An 18385-nucleotide genomic window follows, 5' to 3' on the forward strand; every position below is an offset into this window, starting at 1 on the left:
ATGATTCTATTAGAAAGATTTTTTTTAACCTAGGATCAGAAGAATAAGGCCTCTTAAAGCATTGTGATGATGCCTGATAATGACCACACATACAGGTCGATGTCGGGCTTTCTCAAAAGAAGGATATCCAAGAGCACAGTGCAGCCAAAGCTTGGAGAAAACTAACCATCTCACTTCAATAAGCATAGCTCAGGAAAGAAAAGGGTATTTTAAAAAAGACAAAGACTGAATTTAATTTCTTCACACTCTAACCCTCTTCACAAAGCTGAGGACTGCCTCAGGCAGCCACCGGTTGCAGGAGCACTGACAGTGTAGATCCGGGCACAGGTGCACTCTGTAAGGTCAAACTTGACACAAAAGACTTCAGCTGCTTCTCCCAGCTCAGCCCAGGGCTCAAGCACAGGAGCTGCCTCACACATGGTACTGCATAGCCCCAGGTACGGAGACTTCTGTGTACACATCCTGTGGCTGTTAGTATAAATTGAGCTGACATTAACTCCTGTGTAAGAGAATATGTCTGCCATTTTTAAGCACACAGTGGTAAGGATAGATGTCTGTGGGAAGACACTGGTGAACAACATCAATTTCATGAAGCTGGTCTGTATTTGCATTACCAAGGTGAGCTCCATTTCTTAAAAGCAACAGTGCACACAATTAAGGGGTTTTCTTAGTGTGGATTATACCAGGCTAGAGTCTGAGCATTACTTCTAATTCCCAAATTAACTTTGCTATGAAGAAGAAACCTGCCAGAGGTGACCTGGAATTTTATGTGAACAGTCTTTAGCTATCATGGAACTCAGGGATCTTGAGAAAATGTGGGTTGTTTCTCATTTGCATTATGAAGCAAAATATTGTTGGGAGAAATATGCAAAATTTCATCCTTGAAAATGTTTCTATATCTTTAGCCACAGATTTTTAATTTAATTAGAACCTGCAGATATTATTGTGTCCTCTGTCTGTGCAGTCTTTGTGTAATGAGCAAGAATATTTCGCTTTCTTGCATCTTATTAAAAACAGAGTTTAGCAACTTGCAAAGCCAATGACCATTCTTCACCCAAAGAAAACAAGAAATGCAATGAACAGTGTCCAAAGCAGCAATATATTGTGGCTTCTGCTGTTTGCATTTTGGAAGTAGAGTGTGTCAAGCTCAGGATGCCATTTCCATCACAACAGCACCTCACAGGCTGCGCTGATAGAAAACCTGATATGCCTCACAATAATAGTACTTCAAAGTATATAGGAAACCATTGGTTTTTCTGTGCATGTTTTGCCTCTCATTCTGTATCCTTGGCACATGTAGGCTGGTGCTGAAATTAGGGCAATACTCAAGAGCAAGTTTCATAGACTCAGATTCTTGTCTGAACATGAAAAATGACAGAGTAATTAAAAATCACTTAACTGAAGCTGCTGCAGAGGTTGATGCTTGGAATTACTGTGGAATATGGTCTTGCTCTGACCATTTTCTGGGTGTATGACTGACTCAGAGGGATCTGATCCTACCCTACTTACAAAGGAACAAAGACAAAAGATAAACACCCTGGTGGAACTCTTGTCAGTGAGAGGAAAATTAGTTATCAAATTTTAATAGACCTTGACATTCAAATAAAAGCAAAGAGGAATCCATCGCTAAAAAGTTCACCCCAGATTTTATACTGGACACAAGTGTTAGTTGGATAGGACTAGTTAAAGATGAATCTGTGTGTACAGGCTTGATTCTTTATATCAGGATAAATTTTGTCCTCGGATATGTATTTACTAAGATGTGCTGGTGCAATGAAAGTGACATGGCTTGCACCATTAACTGTTCTCTGCAAACGTTTCAAGCAAGTTGACATATGAAATAAGAAAGGATGCTACTATACAGATCTTACTTAGCTGTGCCATATGGGATCATCATACCAGGCTGTATCTGAGCATGTGTAGTATTGTAGTTGATGCCATGGGATATTAAACAAGACAGATCTGGAAAAATCATAAAACTTTGGATAAGTTTTATATAAACATAAGACAGACTGAAAGATTCTACTCTGCACCTTAAAAAGAAAATGCAACACATTACTCTGTTTATTTTTTTAATTGTCCATTTGCTCAGGTAAAAGTGAGGATGAAGTGAAGTGGGGCATGTCTTCACGATCAGCTCTTTCCAACCTCATGGGGCAAAAGTTGTAAAACATGAGAATATGGAGGGATTCTTGCAAAAAGGAAGGAAGGGAAGGAAAATTTACAGCACTGGTTCTTGATATTGGCCGTGACTGCCTGTTTTTGCTACAGACATTAGCAATTTTCAAGATGGACTAACCCAGGATCTGTCTTTATACTGCAAGACCTAATGGTTGCTTCTTTGTTTGGAGGTCTGTGAGCATAAAGCATGCTAACATCACGATCTGAAGAGCAGTTAAATCAGCAGTGAAAAACACAGCTCAGGAAGCCCAGCCAAATGAAATAGATAGTGGTTCAGTTTAACGTCTGTGAGGATAAATTTACTTTTCTGAGTGTTGCCTTATTTATTCTTTTCTTGACTTGGAGAAGCTATTTGAAATCACTTTTTCATTTTTTAATGCAAACCCTATTTTTATTGCTACAAAATTATACAGAAATACATGGCAAACTGCCTTGAAATCATCATACCCACACGGAATTGGCGAAAAGCCCAAATCCTCCACTTCACTTTGCAAGTGAGAATTTTCTCACAGCTCCCATTCCAGCTTCCTTCTAAGACAAGGCCTTGACCCCAGAGGCCTCTGGGACTGCTCACTGAAAAATGAAACAATGGGAAAACTGGGTATCTTAGAGGACCACATTTTGGAAAGGAACGAAAAAAAATTCTGAGGATCTTCTCTCTTCTTTCTTTGCTTTGTTTGCTTTACAATTGCAATAAAATAGGTAAGACAATGCACAGCATGTGGGCACACTAATCCGAAGACAGCACTGCTGCTGGTTTGGCAGACAAGACGACCCTAACAAGGGTAAAAGATCGTCTGCCTGCTTTCAAACAAAGGGCAGCACTAACAACCTTGACATAACCTTGATTTTAGCAAGATGTTTGACACGGTCTTGCACAATATCCTTGCTGACAAGATGGTAAGGTACTAACTGGAGAGGTGGACCATAGGATGGGTTGAAAGCTGCTAAACTGCAGAACTTAAAAGGTGTGATTACTGGCCCAAAATTGGTAGCTGGTCACAAGTGGGGTTCCTCAGGGATCGATATCAGGTCCAATACTATGCAGCCTTTTTATAAAAGACGTGAATGTACCCTCACCAAGTTGGTGCATAACACCAAAACTGGAGAAAAGTAGATACCCTTAAAGGAATACCCACCATTCAGAGAGACCTCAGCAGCTGGAATATTGAACCAGCAAGAATTGCATGAGATGTAACAAAGGTAATTGTAAAGTCCTGAACCTGGGACAGAATAATCCCAAAAAAACAAATAGGCTGGGATCTGGGTGCTTGGAGCAGCTCTGCTGGAAAGGCCCAGGGGGTCTTGGAGGGCAGCAAGACAGCCAGCAGTGTGCACTTGCAGCCATGAAGGCAAAACACATCCTGGGCTGCATTAGCAAGAGTAATAGCAGATCAAGGGATGTGCTTATTCCAACCTCCTCAACACTTGTTAGGTTATACCAGGAGTATGGTGTTCAGTTTTGCTCCCCCCAGTTCAGGAGAGATGTTGAAAAACTGGAGAGGGTCCAATGGAAAACTACTGAGATGATTAGAGGGCTGAAGAACTTGACATATGAAGAAAAGTTAAAGGAACTTTCAGCCTAGAAAAGAGAAAACTCAGGGGATATAATCACCGTCTTCCAGTGCCTGAAAGATAGTTATAGAGAAAATGGAGATACTCCCTCAACAAGGACGCACAGTGACAGCTCAGGAGGCAATGGACAGAAGTTGCTTCAGGGAAAATTTTGTCTGGATATAAAAAAAATTCATTGTGAGAATGCTGGAACAGGCTGCCCAAAGACACGGTGGCATCTCCCTTGCTGCAAATATTAAGTCTTGGCTTGCTAGGGCCCTGGATAACCCACTTTCAACAGAAGGCTGAAACATATGCTCTCCAGAGATCCTTTCCAGCCTGGATTTTTCCACCACTCTGTGATCCTGAGTTAAAGTATTTGACTTGCTTTCTTTTGACTTGGAAGTCAGATTATACATAAGAAAGATATATGAATCAGCAACACATTGCCATCCCACAAATACTGGCTTTAAATTGCCATATTGAAGCATCCATTTCCCCACTGATTTCAACATTTGCTCTTGTAGACTTTTCTGCCTCTTTTCTATCACCTCATCCTTCTGAAGAAAAAAACAGTGTGCTACTGGGCACTGGAGCTTCTTGCTATAAAAATTATTTTAATACAGCAGTTGTGCCCAGACTTCACATTGGGATCAAGAAAGCAAGCACAGATTCCAAGGAAGGAAACATATTTTTGATTAACAAAAATGGTATGAAATGTCATTAAACACATAATTATTCTCTAAGTAAAAATGCCTTGGAAAAAAAAGATTATGGTAAACTAAGCACATCTCTCAACATGTGTGCAGCTGCACTATTTCCCGTTGATTTTAAAAGAAATTACTTAAGGCACACGAGTATGTGGTGAGCAAGAAAAGCCAGATTCCTTTCAGAAAACTCTTCCAAAAAGCAATGAAAGGATCTTTGAAAGGCAAGTTAAAATACAAAAGAGAAACAACTGGTGTATCTGATTTTAAAGCTGAACTAAAATTGCTTGTGATGTTGTCTGTCAAACAGTCTGGGTCCCATTCTTGCAAGGACTCATGCCGGTAATGGGATCACTCACATGCACAAAATGCAAGTAGTATATAAAATATATGCAAAGTCACTGACCATCAGTTACATTTGCTCTTCCTCACTATTTTAAGACCCTGTGTCCAGGATGCTGTTCACCATGGCACCTCAATCTATCAGAACAGAAAAAGCTTTCCCTGCTTCCTAAAATATCACAGATACTCTCATTACATCTCCTCACTGATTTCTTCCAGACACGGGCATAGAAATTCCTGATTTTGTGCAGTACCCAAACACCTATCGTACACAGGCATAGAAATTCCTGGTTTTGTGCAGTACGATGGGCGCTTTTTGATTTAGCACCTTGAATGTTTTTTCTTGAGATGTAAGAGCAGTTGCTCTTTATACTTTTCAGCTAGTTTAGTAACGTTGTGCGAAAGAGTATTAGCTGACAACAAGAGCTGCTTCCATTCAGTTACTGCTCCAGGCTTCATCACTTCTTCAGACATGTCTGTTGTGCAGGAGGCATAGAAGTTTGTGTCTCATATTGGCATTTGACTTTTAGAGGTATCAAGTAAAATGCCCAAGAGGAGAATGTGTCTGACATTGCCAGCTTCAGTAATAGTGTCCTGTTGATATTTCCTCCTTTTAAGGCTTCAAGTTTCCTTTGGAAAAAAAATAAAATTATTCATTTGTGATGACTGTTTGGTTTCTGTATGTCACTATAATTTCAAACCTTCATACTCTTCTTTAGCCAAACATTTCCAAAAGTGTCACATTCTATGGCTTCAGATGAACTGATGTAAACCCACACATTAACTATTTGCTACCTTTTCTTCTTTCTTTTTCCTTTCTGAAACTCCATTACAATAACTTGCTGCTGTACTTATCACAACCAGATTTTCCTCCCAAGTCTTGCATTTGGCAGAACCAAGTGCAACAAACACTGAGTGACAGGTACAACTTGGTTGCCTGGTGCTTTGTCACATTCTGGGACCTTAGGATCCAGCTCACCTAGAGATCATCTGAGTAAAATGTTTTGTCATGACCCGTGGGCATCATTTGTCTGTGTTCACTTGGGTGATTTCACATTATACATGCCAAATAGTGGGCCAAATTCTCAGCTGATCTGCTTTGCTGGGCTTAAGTTGAGAGTGGGGTTAAGTGACGAGCATTATGCCATTTTTGCATCCAACTGGCTATAGTAGAGCTTAAATTTCTTTAAGTAGCATTGCTGTTGTGTAGTTAGGCTCAACGCACGTGCAAACAAATGCAGTTAGCTACAGAATAGTTTTTCTCTGTTCACAAAGTCTTCCATCTGCACATACCTTGGCCCATCTTGGGCCAGTTATGGTGAACCACTCCTCAGTTCTGGTCAAAGAATAGCTTGAGAGAAGCCCACAACTGTGGTGTTTCTGCTGAATATCTAATTATCATCAGAAAATGTATTAATTTTTAACATGATTTTTTTCCCCTTTGTCTCTCATTTTCTCTTCAAGCATAAGAAAAGCATTGAGTCACCACTTGACCAAGTAATTTGTAAATTTTTTCAAGCAGATGTCTAGCCTACACTTATAAATGAAACAGTAATAAGAATGGTCTCCAGCCTGATTAATTTACCACTGTGGATGTCTTAGCAGTTCTTCAACAGGCAGTTCTGCATATGCATGATTCATTACCAGTTAAGAATAATATTTGCTTTTTATATATTTTCTTTGACATAATCAAATTTAAAGAAGTTCAATCATCAATCCAGTTTGACTCATCACTAAGTTTCATTCCCCTCCTCATACGGACCCTGATATAAAAGCAAAAATACAGAAAAAGCCCATCCCCAGATAAAATAGAACTTGTACACATACTTAGAATTAAAAAAAAAAAAAGGTAAAAAATAATACCAAGATCTTATATTAGCTGATCAATATAAAATTTTTCATTTTATCAATTAAGGAACTGATTTAGTTACAAGGTGGTAAAATGACTTGGTCCAGAGAATTGCAGCCAGAATGCAGAGCTGGGGGAGCAGTTTGGGAAGGCTGAATCGGGCCCATGCTCAGTCCACAAGAGTGATCTATTGCTCTGTGACTACTTTCCCTCTAGCTGTAGCCAGCAAGCTATGCTACACTCAGGTACATTCCTGAATTGCAGCTGTATTATGCCTTGGACAGAAGTCAGACACTTTTCTGAAGGGGTTCCAGTAAGGCCTTAGATGCTGATCATGCCAGGAAATATTGTCTAAAAAAAGCTAAATTTAAACCCCATCACTGTTAATATCAGCTTTGCAGCAAAGAGACTGAAGAGAAGACCTCAGAGACACTCTTCAGAGAGTTTCTGGGATTTTAATCCCCTTGGTAATCAGTCCTGCTCCACAACAGTGCTGGGGAACAATTACCAATCACATACTGAGGAAGTTTTACCGATGCAGGGGTTTAAATAAAGCAAGTTGTTGAAGCCTCTTCTCACTGTTACCACTGCCAACTCAGCAACGTTGGTAACAGCAAGGGTGGGAACTTTTTTTTGGAAGACTTTTCTTAGAAGAGGGCTTATATACAGCTGTAACTTCATTTGAACCCTGTAGAAACATGATCACAGTAGCATAGATAAAATCTTAAATTTAAGCTTTTGTTTCCATTTTGCCTCATGAAATTCTTGCTCTGTTTCAGAGCAGGAAGCCCAGTCATCTGTTTGGTCTGAGAGAAGAGCATAAGTATTTAAGGCAAATAAAAGCTTTTAGAGGTTTAATGGATAATCTTTTATAACATTTAAGAGTACTAACTTCACAATGTTCTGTCAGCATCTGCTTATTTGGAAAACAAAGTAGTTTCAAAGAAAAGCTCAACCCAACTGCTCTAGATGTTCTTGGGGACATGTTCTTGGGGAATGTTAATATTTACAGCTAAAGTTTCTCTCATATGGTTGTGTGCGCTTTGATGTAGTTTAAGTTATTATCAGATATAGTCATTGGTTTTAGTATGCCTAGATACATTTGAATTTAAAGAGAATTTAAGAATTTAAAATATTCCTGTGGAAGAAAGCATGGTGACTTACCCTCAGAATTGTATGGTTGCATCCTGTCCTTCTTTAAAGACAGTATTTACTCCTTAGATCAGTGAGCTTTGGAGAACAAAGAACAAAACTCTATACGTTACTGAAAATTAAATAGCAAACAAAAATCAATGTGTTTAACAGTGTGATGAAATGTGGAGTTGCAATCATTTCTAATTTATCCCTGAGAACAAATAGTTTTGCCATGCAGTAAGGTGACAAGGTCCACAACTGTTTTTTTTAAAAAGTGCCAAGAGTTTACTAGGGCAAAAGAGCCCTTTGTGGCGCTTTTGAAATATGGGAAAATGGCACACGAGTCATGTCACAGCCAGACAGGCAGAAAAGAAGAAAAAGGCTAGAGAACCTGGCAAATGTTCTTTCACTGAAATGTTTAAACTCTGAAAAAAAATATTTTAGATAAATATTCATGGATTTGGAACAGCGAAGTAAAATAACAGAGCTTAAACGACTGACAATATCAGATTTTACTATTTGGCTTGGTTTTGCTGTACATTTTGAGCATTCTCTTTTGTATTTTTTATGTCCTTACCTCTCCATTAGACCTTTCTCATTGCCTTCAATTCCACCTTTTCATTGGTCTCATCATCTTGTTAAGTCTTAGTTTTCTGTAACATGCTAAACCTATGGGAGATGCATACTTGAATAGATGATTGCCAGACAGATGAGCCTACAGGTGATGGAAGTACTAACTACGCCAAGCATGCCATTCTCAGAAGCTGTAACACCATTTGAAACATCACCAAGCTCTGAGACAGGTTTTTTTCGAGGCTTACATCATAGGTTTGGGTCTGCCTTCTGATTTCTGAACTCCTCTTGCTCGCGAGCATGTAGATGTGGCTATAGTCTTGCTCTGAACCTCCTAAGAAAGAAAGGCTCTCACCCACTCATTAAGTCATGTCTCCAAACAATTGCCTAGCACCCTATCCACTATGGGGTAGCCCTAGCTCCAGGAGATCACCATCTCCCTTGCTGAGACTTAGGGAAAAGTGGTAGATAAAAGCAGCAACAGAATCACTCTGCAATTTCCCTTCCCCATTTTCCTCCTCTGCTTTCAGATCCAGGGGGAAAATCAAAGGAGTGGACTCAAATGAGCAGCTCTTATCACTCCCTGCCATCCTGTGAGGACCATTTGGGGTCCTTAGGGGAACATCTGCTGGCTTCTCTAACTTCTGCGTCTCCCTAACTACTTTTCCTCAGAATGGAGGAGAAGGGCTGGCAGGCAATTACCAGGGAAAATTAGAGAAGGCTGCTGTCACTGGGAAGCTGTCTGCAGGTTTCTATAACCCGTGACTCCCAGACATATCTGGACATGTTGGCAGGATTTATGCATGCTGGAACTATTCTGGTGGCTACAGTGAGCAGTCCCACTGAAGGACTTCTACGTCAGATTCACTTCAGAGTGATACTTAACTCCTAGGCACTATGCTTCTCCTTCTTTAATATAAAAGGACAATTAGAATATAAATGTTTTACAGTAAAATCTATAATAACTTATGTACAAAATAATACTAATTAAAGATAAGACATGCTAATGGCATCATTCTTACAGAGATGGCTTTTAGTCAACACAACAATATTTGAAACAAGGTATAAGCTTTCCAGGATAATTTTGTTAGCAACATTTTCTGTCCTCTAATTTTAGGACACTTGTAGCAGAAATGGTGGGTTTTCACAAGTAATTTTGTTCCGGCTTAATGTATGACTGCTAATTACATTGAATATGTGTGTTTGTTCTAGTGCATCAAGTTAAATACATGAACAGAAGCTGTTTTAAATACCTTCTCTCTGAATGGTTATTTCTGGCTAATGTTATCACTATGTAGTTATTTCAGGTTACAATGAATTCTGTGAATTATCTTTATAGTTTCTTGCTTCCATTGTACTTGTCTATTTGTGGCCACTTTTTTCACAATTTCTTTCTTTTTTATGAACATACAACGTCCCCAGTATGTGATTTATGGCAGCATGCACTGCTGTCATGCAGACCAATAGAAAACTTGCAATCTTGTGTTATAAGTTATCTTTTGCTGGAGTCATAACATGGGCCACTTGCTTGAATGTCTGAATAAATCTTTCCACTAATCCCCTTTTGAAGAGTAGAAAGGAGTGGGTGTGACATGTTTGACATTTTTTTCTTCTGACAAATGGTTGATAAGCTTCATGTGTATATTGGATGAAGTTTCCTCCATTGCACAATTTGTCCAGAGTCTCCCATCCTTAAAAACAAGCCTTAACAGGTCCATCATTTGAGCAGAAAAAAACAGAATTTGTAGAGTCCTTCAGGTGATCCAGGATGAGCATCCACCACAATCAAACTGACATGAACCTTATCAGGCTTAGTATATGCCACCCAGATTGCCACTGGGCTCTTGAATGCTTAAAGTGGTGACACAGAGTGTATCAGGGATGCATTGCATTGACTGATGTGGCTTTCTTGTCTTCTGTTGGTGTATCAATCCTTTTGCCACAAAAAAATTAGATGTTCTGGGTGTCGTGGTTTAACCTCAGCTGGCAACTGAGCACCACGCAGCCACTCGCTCACTCCTCCCTGGTGGGATGGGGGAGAGAATTGGAAGAGTAAAAGTGAGAAAACTCATGGGCTGAGATAAAGACAGTTTAATAGGTAAAGCAAAAGCTGCACACACAAGCAAAGCAAAAACAAGGAATTCATTCACTACTTCCCATCGGCAGGCAGGTGTTCAGCCATCTCCAGGAAAGCAGGGCTCCATCACACATAACGGTTACTTGGGAAGACAAACGCCATCACTCCAAACGTCCTCCCCTTCCTTCTTCTTCCACCAGCTTTATATACTGAGCATGATGTCACATGGTATGGAATACCCCTTTGGCCAGTCTGGGTCAGCTGTCCTGGCTGTGCCCCCTCCCAGCCTCTTGTGCACCACCAGCCTTCTCAGTCGGTAGAAGCTGAAAAGTCCTTGGCTAGCGTAAGCACTACCTAGCAACAACTAAAACATCGGTGTGTTATCAACATTGTTCTCATCCTAAACCCAAAACACAGCACTGTACCAGCTACTAGGAAGGAAATAACTCTATCCCTGCTGAAACCAGGACACTGGGATAGAACTTAAATTTTTACAGTTCCAAACTAGCCTTTGTGTAATTTTTGGACTGTGTGTATCCTGAATGCCACAGGAAGAATCATTCCAGTGCCACACATGAGGCAATGTGTGTGTGTGGCTGTTATTTCTATGCAAAGTTCAAAACAGATTTTGGTACACCCATATCTATCTATTTCTGATAGAGATTCTCTTTACCCTTGTTGAATTTCATTTGCTTTTATGATGTAATTAGTTGTCACCTCCTTACTTCTGTATTCCTGATATTTCTAGTGGCCATTCTGACAGAAAATATGTACTTTTATCTCAGCTGTTATTTTTAAACTCAAAGAGTAAGAGAAAGCACCAAAAAGCATTGTATATCTCCAAAGTTGTGCTGTCATATCTGGAAACGCTGTCTTTGGGCTGACATTCTAAATTCTCAATCTGTAATCTGCATAAATTGTTTTCCGTATTTATCAATGACCAGAATGCATATTTAGATCTTTACGGACAAGTATATATTTTCCTGATTTGTTTTAAGATGACCCCTTGAGAACTTTGCAAATACCCTGGGGAGGTACTCAAGTCATTATTCATCATAGGATTCAGTAATAAACATATTATTGCTATATATATATATAGCTATAAAGCTATCCAAAATGCTTTGCATAACTTAGTCCATGTAGTTTGCCAAATGGCAGCTGCAGATGATATTCCAAACACTGGTACCTTATTCTGTAGTAAATCTTTTTCTGTGTGATCACTGCCATATTTTTCAGACTCCATTTCTAGGCTGGCTATGACAAAGTCCATGTTCTAGAAATGCTAGTAAAGTGCATATATATGCTGTGCTAGTAAAAGGAATGGTGGCCAGAAGTCAAGCCTGGGTTAATTTTAAAATCACCAGAAATATGGATAACATCATTAAATTGCTGGCAGGAAAACTACCCCATTCATTTCACATAACCATGGTTAAAATTCCTGAGTCCTCCCCATGCTGTGAATTCTCCCTCTGTTTCTGACAAGCATAGAACTGACTGACAAGGTTTGTAAGGAGTGTGGCCTTGTCCCCTCTTCGGGCACAATTCTTTTTTTCACATAGTAAGGTGGTAATATCATCCTTTTCCAAAAGTACATCAAATTGTTGGGTGGAGCAGCATGGAGTTCAAAATTAGACATATGCTTGGACAGATCAACCAAATCTCTCTTGGCTGTTCTTTATGAGAAAATACAAGTCATTTCACAGCATAAAGATTTAGCACGTTATTCAGAGTTTTATGCTCTTTTATAATGCATTAGTACACAGGGGAGGAAAACTTCTCCCATGTATGCTTTTGGAAACACTTTCTGTAGCTTTACCGTTTTTGTAGTCTGGGATGACGCTGTTATGAAATCACAGAAACAGGAGTCTTCAGTTTCATGCTCCTTTTAAACTATTTCTCAAGCCATCTTTTAAAGGATCCCCAAACTCCTTTATTTATTATCCTCTAAATTAAACAGTTGTAAAGATGCTAGATCATTCTCAGTGTATTCCATGCTGTCGTACAAGGTTTATGAATGTCATGCTTTATTCTTGGTCCCATTTTACTTTTTGCAAAGTTTTCATGATTCTGTTGCAATTTCCCAGCATATTTAATATCAGTTTCCGTTGAAAAAGCTGTTCGTGGGTATGGCTTGAGATCGGTTGTGGCTTAGACAATAACTGTTCATTTTACATATGGCATGTGGACCAGATCCTTAATGCAACACTTAAAGCCCTTGTGAAACTGGAAGGTCCCCTTTAATGTCATTAACCTAGCTACATATTCAGGCATGCTTTCATTTGTCTTTCAGTTCCACCTGTACAATAAAAATGCTCTGCAATCACACAAGGGTGTTGATATGGATAACTTTATAGAAATTGTACAATCTGAGCAAACATCTTGTCTCTTAGTTTGCTGGAAGATGATAACTCCCATCATGTCTTGTAAAACTAGCACCTTTTATTCATCACTGAAATAATTTCCTTTTACACAGTCTTTCAGTCTCTCAATATAGGCAAGACTGTCTTCTACAGAGCATTTAACACTTCTTTCTTCTGAACTCTTTCTTCTTTTTGAACAATGTTCTCACAGTAGAACTGGCTATAAATTAAATGGGGATTTTTCCTTGTTTTGTCAGAAATATCAGTTCGATAAACCAAATGCATGAAACTTTAACTGAGAAAAGTTTCTTGGGACTGGAAAGGAATTTCTGTTCAGAAAAAGAGGCAAAGACTGTGGTCCCAGAAGTGCCAATTACTTGGATGTATAATGCATTTGTATGGAAAATGCAGGCTCAAATCTCTGCTCTGCCTAATTCAGACCTTCAACCAGCAGCTCCACATTCCAGCCTCATGCTTGGCAACCAAGTTATTGATTATTCTGCAAGGAAGGACGTCACTCTCGGTTTCATTTGTAATGAGAGGGAAAAAAACATACGAAAACAACAAGATCATCTCATCATCTTGATGTGAAATAGGAATATTTTAAAATCTTGCTTTTTTCTGACCAGGATTCAAATCTGCTAATCTGTTGTTCACAGTGTTGCATGCTTCAGTTTTTAGACCTTGGGCACGTGAATGGATTTGATCGTGTTATGCTATCTTAATGAAATACCATGCATGAATGGAGCTGTCACAGCTGACCATATGTACATTTTAGTGCAATTTCATTAAAGTCTCTATCAATTGCATTTGTTTGCCTGTAGCAGTAGTTTCAGTTTTTCTGGGTCTCTACGGTTTGCTCCCTCACTCTACTGCATTCCTGGAGGACTCACTGTCGTCAATTTTAGTGTTGCTTCTGATTAAAATTACAGTTGCTGGAAAATCAGATGAGATTGCAAACCCTCTGGGATTAAAAAGCCCCTATAAGAAGGCTTGAAGGACTTCTTGGTCCTTGGTTCTCATGGACTTGGAGAAGTTTCAACTCTTTAAAAGGGTACAACCCAGCTCTTCCACTCTGCACTCTGTTTTACATTGTTCTCACATCCCAGTATAATTTTCAATATGAAGACTCAAATCTTCAGGCTGTGCTTAGGACTGCAGAAGTCTCATGGGATTCGGGAGCAACTTGACATGTCACTGCTTTTTGCACCTTCAGAACAGACCTTTGTAAACATCTAGGAAGGTGTGGAGGGATGATATGTGGTGTGGGGTTTTTTGTAAACTGCATTGCATGTCACACGAAGTGGGAATATCTCTAGTACATGTCTTCCCAATAATGGCATATTTTCAGGTCTTGACTAATCTAGCATCCTTCTTTAACTGAGTGTAAGAAGTTCAGCAGCTTTTTTTTTTTTGCTGGGGATGAAATCCCAGGGAGAAGCTTTAATAACTGTGTAAATAATTCCTCCAAGCGATCGGCACTAGCTTTTTGCCTTTCCTGTAGGAACAGAGCATTATTTTTTCCTATACGACTCAACACAATTTATTTTACAAGTTAACATTAATGTCAAACATGCAGCATTGTATCTGCCTAACAATTAGCATGGTCCTAATAAAGTAGTTAATGGGTTCAGCCAAAAGTATTCCTTGAAGTTTTCCTTGTTCTCTTTTCTACATAGCAACCATTAGCCCTACAGACATTCTCTGCCCACACGTAGCAATATGATGATGATTACAATAATAGCTTTGTTCACAACCTACCTTTGATTTCTTGCCCTTGACATTCTTCCTCCTCTGGCAAGTCTGTTTCTGTTTCAGAGCTAAATGATTTATCATCCTGTCAGTGGATTTCTTCCACACCTTGTATACATTTGCCCCACCCCATGCCCCCCAGTAATTTTTATCTGTTGTTTGCATGGTTTGTCAATGTCTTGGTAGTTCTCAGAATCTGACACACAGTACAGTGTGTGGCTGGGAGGAGAACTTTCCACAGAAAAACAGGGGTTTAAGCCATGGCTTAGAAATTAATCATAGATAATCCACAGATAAATGGAATAACTTGTCTTCCACAAACACATTGATAAGACACAAGATACTATGCCAGATCTTCCTATGTTATCTGAATGGGTCCAAACTCAATTCCTCATGCTTCATACAGAGTTTCCCCTAGAACTATTTTACTGTTAATTAAAACCTTGGTATGGTGGGGTCAGGGCTTTAAATGATGCGACAAACTGAACCAAAATTAGAATGAAGACATTGACGTATGACAGATAGTTCTTGTAGTAGAAGGATCAGACTTAATTAGAGAAGTTAAATTTAAGTTCAAAGCTACAGATGGTTTATGTTATTATAAAAAAAAAAATCAATTAACATTTTAAAAGCTCTCCCCATGTTAGCAATCAAGCCACAAGTTAAAACACTCTTGGACTTGTGCAATAAGCTCCAGTTCTTCCAGTTACCTGGTGCTCAGCCAATTTCCCAACTGTGCCTATAATAGTGTATTAACAGCCATCCAGTCTGTTCCCCAAACACAATATTGGATCTGTCACTGCAACAAATTGCAGATCAGTGACCTCAGTGGTAAATGTTTAGTATTGTCTTTGGCCTGGGTGTTGCATTTTTGATCCAAAACAAAGGCAGAGATTCAAGACAAACACCAGTGTTCTCTATACCCTTACACCTCATGTTTTAGAATTAAAGTGACATAGAGGAAACAGCATTTTAAACAGTAAAAGGATGAGCTGTTTCCTTCCCCTTCACTGTTTGTCTCTTTGGTGGTATACTCGTGGAAAATTATGACAGGAAAAAAAGAAAAAGGAAAATAATGATTAACAGCTTGCCTCTCTTTGACATCAAGTGTAGAGAAGCAACGTCCTTCCTGAGGCAAAGAAGTGACAAAGCAACTGGGTTGGGACAAGTGAGCTGGGTCAGCTATGCGAGTTACATATGAATAAGCAAGTGGTGGAATGTGCTAGAAGGGGTCTGCAGAGCTGTGCTGAGTCAATCAAACAGTGCTCAGGACCCAGAACACATATTTTGTTCATGTATTGGGGAGTTGCTTTGGACTACTAGATCCAAGGACTGAATGTCTCTCTGCTATATGAGCAGATTAAGTGTGTTCCTGGAACTCCTCTTCTGGTTTAGTGACATCTCAGCGCAATCCAGCTTGGATGCTCCAGAGCTGCTCAGTGATGTGGACCATAACACAGTAAATAGGGATGATCAGGAGTCTCACTTCAAAAGTGCACTGCCAATCTAAATGACATGGGAATGTAGATGACGCAGAGTTGTGTCTAGGAAGTGAAATAATAATTCGGCTAATTCTGTTTTGGTGTCAAGAGGCATGAATAACAAAATATCCATGAAGCATTTTGATATTCATGGATGTAAAGTGCTATACCAATTTAAAACATTGCCATCATTCTATTGCCATGCACTCACTATCCTCTCTACTTTCAATAAATAATAGTGTGACCTATAGATACTGTCTGCTAGATGAGGATGATTTCTCAATAATGTTTAAATCAAGATAGGTTTAGGCATCCTGGAATTTAACTTTAAACAGACATGTACGTTACTTTTTCCGTTATAATGCAGATTTGGTGCCCTCACTAGCTGCTCATCTAGCTGTCGCTGTGCTCTGCCCTTGGGATAGATGTAATGGTGCTGCACCAAGGATTATTTGTTGTTACTGTAAGTCCAGGTGGATATTGCTGCACTTCACAAACAGGAACCTTTTGGACTCCAACAATCAAATGAGTGCTCTTTCCTTCACTGTGCAAACTAAGGATATTATTCAAGCTAATAGGTATTCCAGATTTAAATAAAGACAGTAAGACTGTGGTTGTGCAGTTAATGTAGGCTGAGGCCTGAACAAACAGAACAGCTGAGAGTGAATTTTGGTCAGGGGATGTTTAAGCTGTTCATGATGTGTTTGTTCCAGTGTCTATAAAGTGAGACAGAATGGTCCTTTAGAGGGCTCCAAAGAGGACTTTGGTAATGAAAACCTAGGCCTGATTCCCAGGACCACATTATTAGATGTGAAGTTCAGCTTTATTTTTGTGTAAAATAAATACAACTTTTTTTCTATCACTCAGTTCTGTAAAATCATAGAATCATAGAATCATTGAGGTTGGAAAAGACCTTTAAGATCATCGAGTCCAACCGTTAACCTAACTCCAGGCATGGTGATTCCACTGCTTCCCTGGGCAGCCTGGTCCAATGCTTAACAACCCTTTCGGTGAAGAAATTTTTCCTCACATCCAATCTAAACCTCCCCTGGCACAACTTGAGGCCATTTCCTCTCGTCCTATCGCTTGTTACTTGGGAGAAGAGACCGACACCCACCTCCCTACAACCTCCTTTCAGGTAGTTGTAGAGAGCGATGAGGTCTCCCCTCAGCCTCCTTCTCTCCAGGCTAAACAACCCCAGTTCCCTCAGTCGCTCCTCATAGGACTTGTTCTCCAGACCCTTCACCAGCTTCATTGCCCTTCTTTGGACGCACTGCAGCACCTCAATGTCCTTCTTGTAGTGAGGGGCCCAAAACTGAACACAGTATTCGAGGTGTGGCCTCACCAGTGCCGAGTACAGGGGGATGATCACTTATAGCTATAAGCCTCTGTACTCATACAAGCCTATGTTGTCAGTAGGTGGAAATAACTCAGAACAAAAGTGAATTTCAACGTATCGTCTCTTGCCGCATTGTCCCATCAGAAGTCTGAGTGACAACAGGCAAATGCACAGGGTCTCTGCCTCACTAACGTGGGTGTGGATAAACATCCATGGAGGCATAGGTACCCCTCCCACTGCTGTTAAGGAGAAGAAAAGCACTCCAAATTGCTCCGAAGGCAACATGCCCAAGGTGTGCAGAGAGCTGTGCTTTCTCATGGACAGGCCCTGGCTGATAATCTACTTGTTAGTGCCTCAGCCTACATTAAGTGTATTTCCACAGTTCCTTGCAATCAGGTATCAGGAAAGAAACTTTTGCACTCCTGCCATTTACTGGTTATAGTGATAATCAAACATTAAAATTTGTTTTAAATACAGCGTTCACAGAGAATCAACTGTAACAGCATCAGCAAATTCCCCATGTGTTCTTATCTTTACCGTCCATTTGAAGCTATTGTCAAATGGACTTTTTCAACAAAAATGGAATTCACTAAGATTAAATATATGATATACATTTCTTTGATTGTTTTGCTTCAACTTCAGTCTAGAAACTCCTAATCAAAAGCAAGTGACTAAAAGCAGATTTATCAATTTATGTTTGAAGCTGCTGGAACAATAAGATTAAATCCAACAGAATTTGTCTGACAACTTTGAATCTTGTCTTTTAACATTTAATAAAACTGAGGTTATACATGTTGTCAGGCATACTTGGAAAATTTTACTTCAGTCTAAGATGAAGACAGTCAAATCAGCAGAAATCTATCTTGGTATTTTTCTCTGTGTAACTCCTGTATTTGTCTCCATGTTTTCCCCTTCCTGTAGCTTTAGAAATGTGTTGTTAATTGGTCTAGTATCTTTATTCAGTTGGGAATAGTCCATGCTTCTGCACACTGATAAAAGCTACCCTGAAAGTGGAATTACAAAGCAATACGTATAA

The sequence above is a fragment of the Aptenodytes forsteri genome, unplaced genomic scaffold, assembly GCF_000699145.1.
Source record: "Aptenodytes forsteri isolate BGI_AS27 unplaced genomic scaffold, ASM69914v1 Scaffold9, whole genome shotgun sequence".
NCBI classification, from domain to species: domain Eukaryota; kingdom Metazoa; phylum Chordata; class Aves; order Sphenisciformes; family Spheniscidae; genus Aptenodytes; species Aptenodytes forsteri.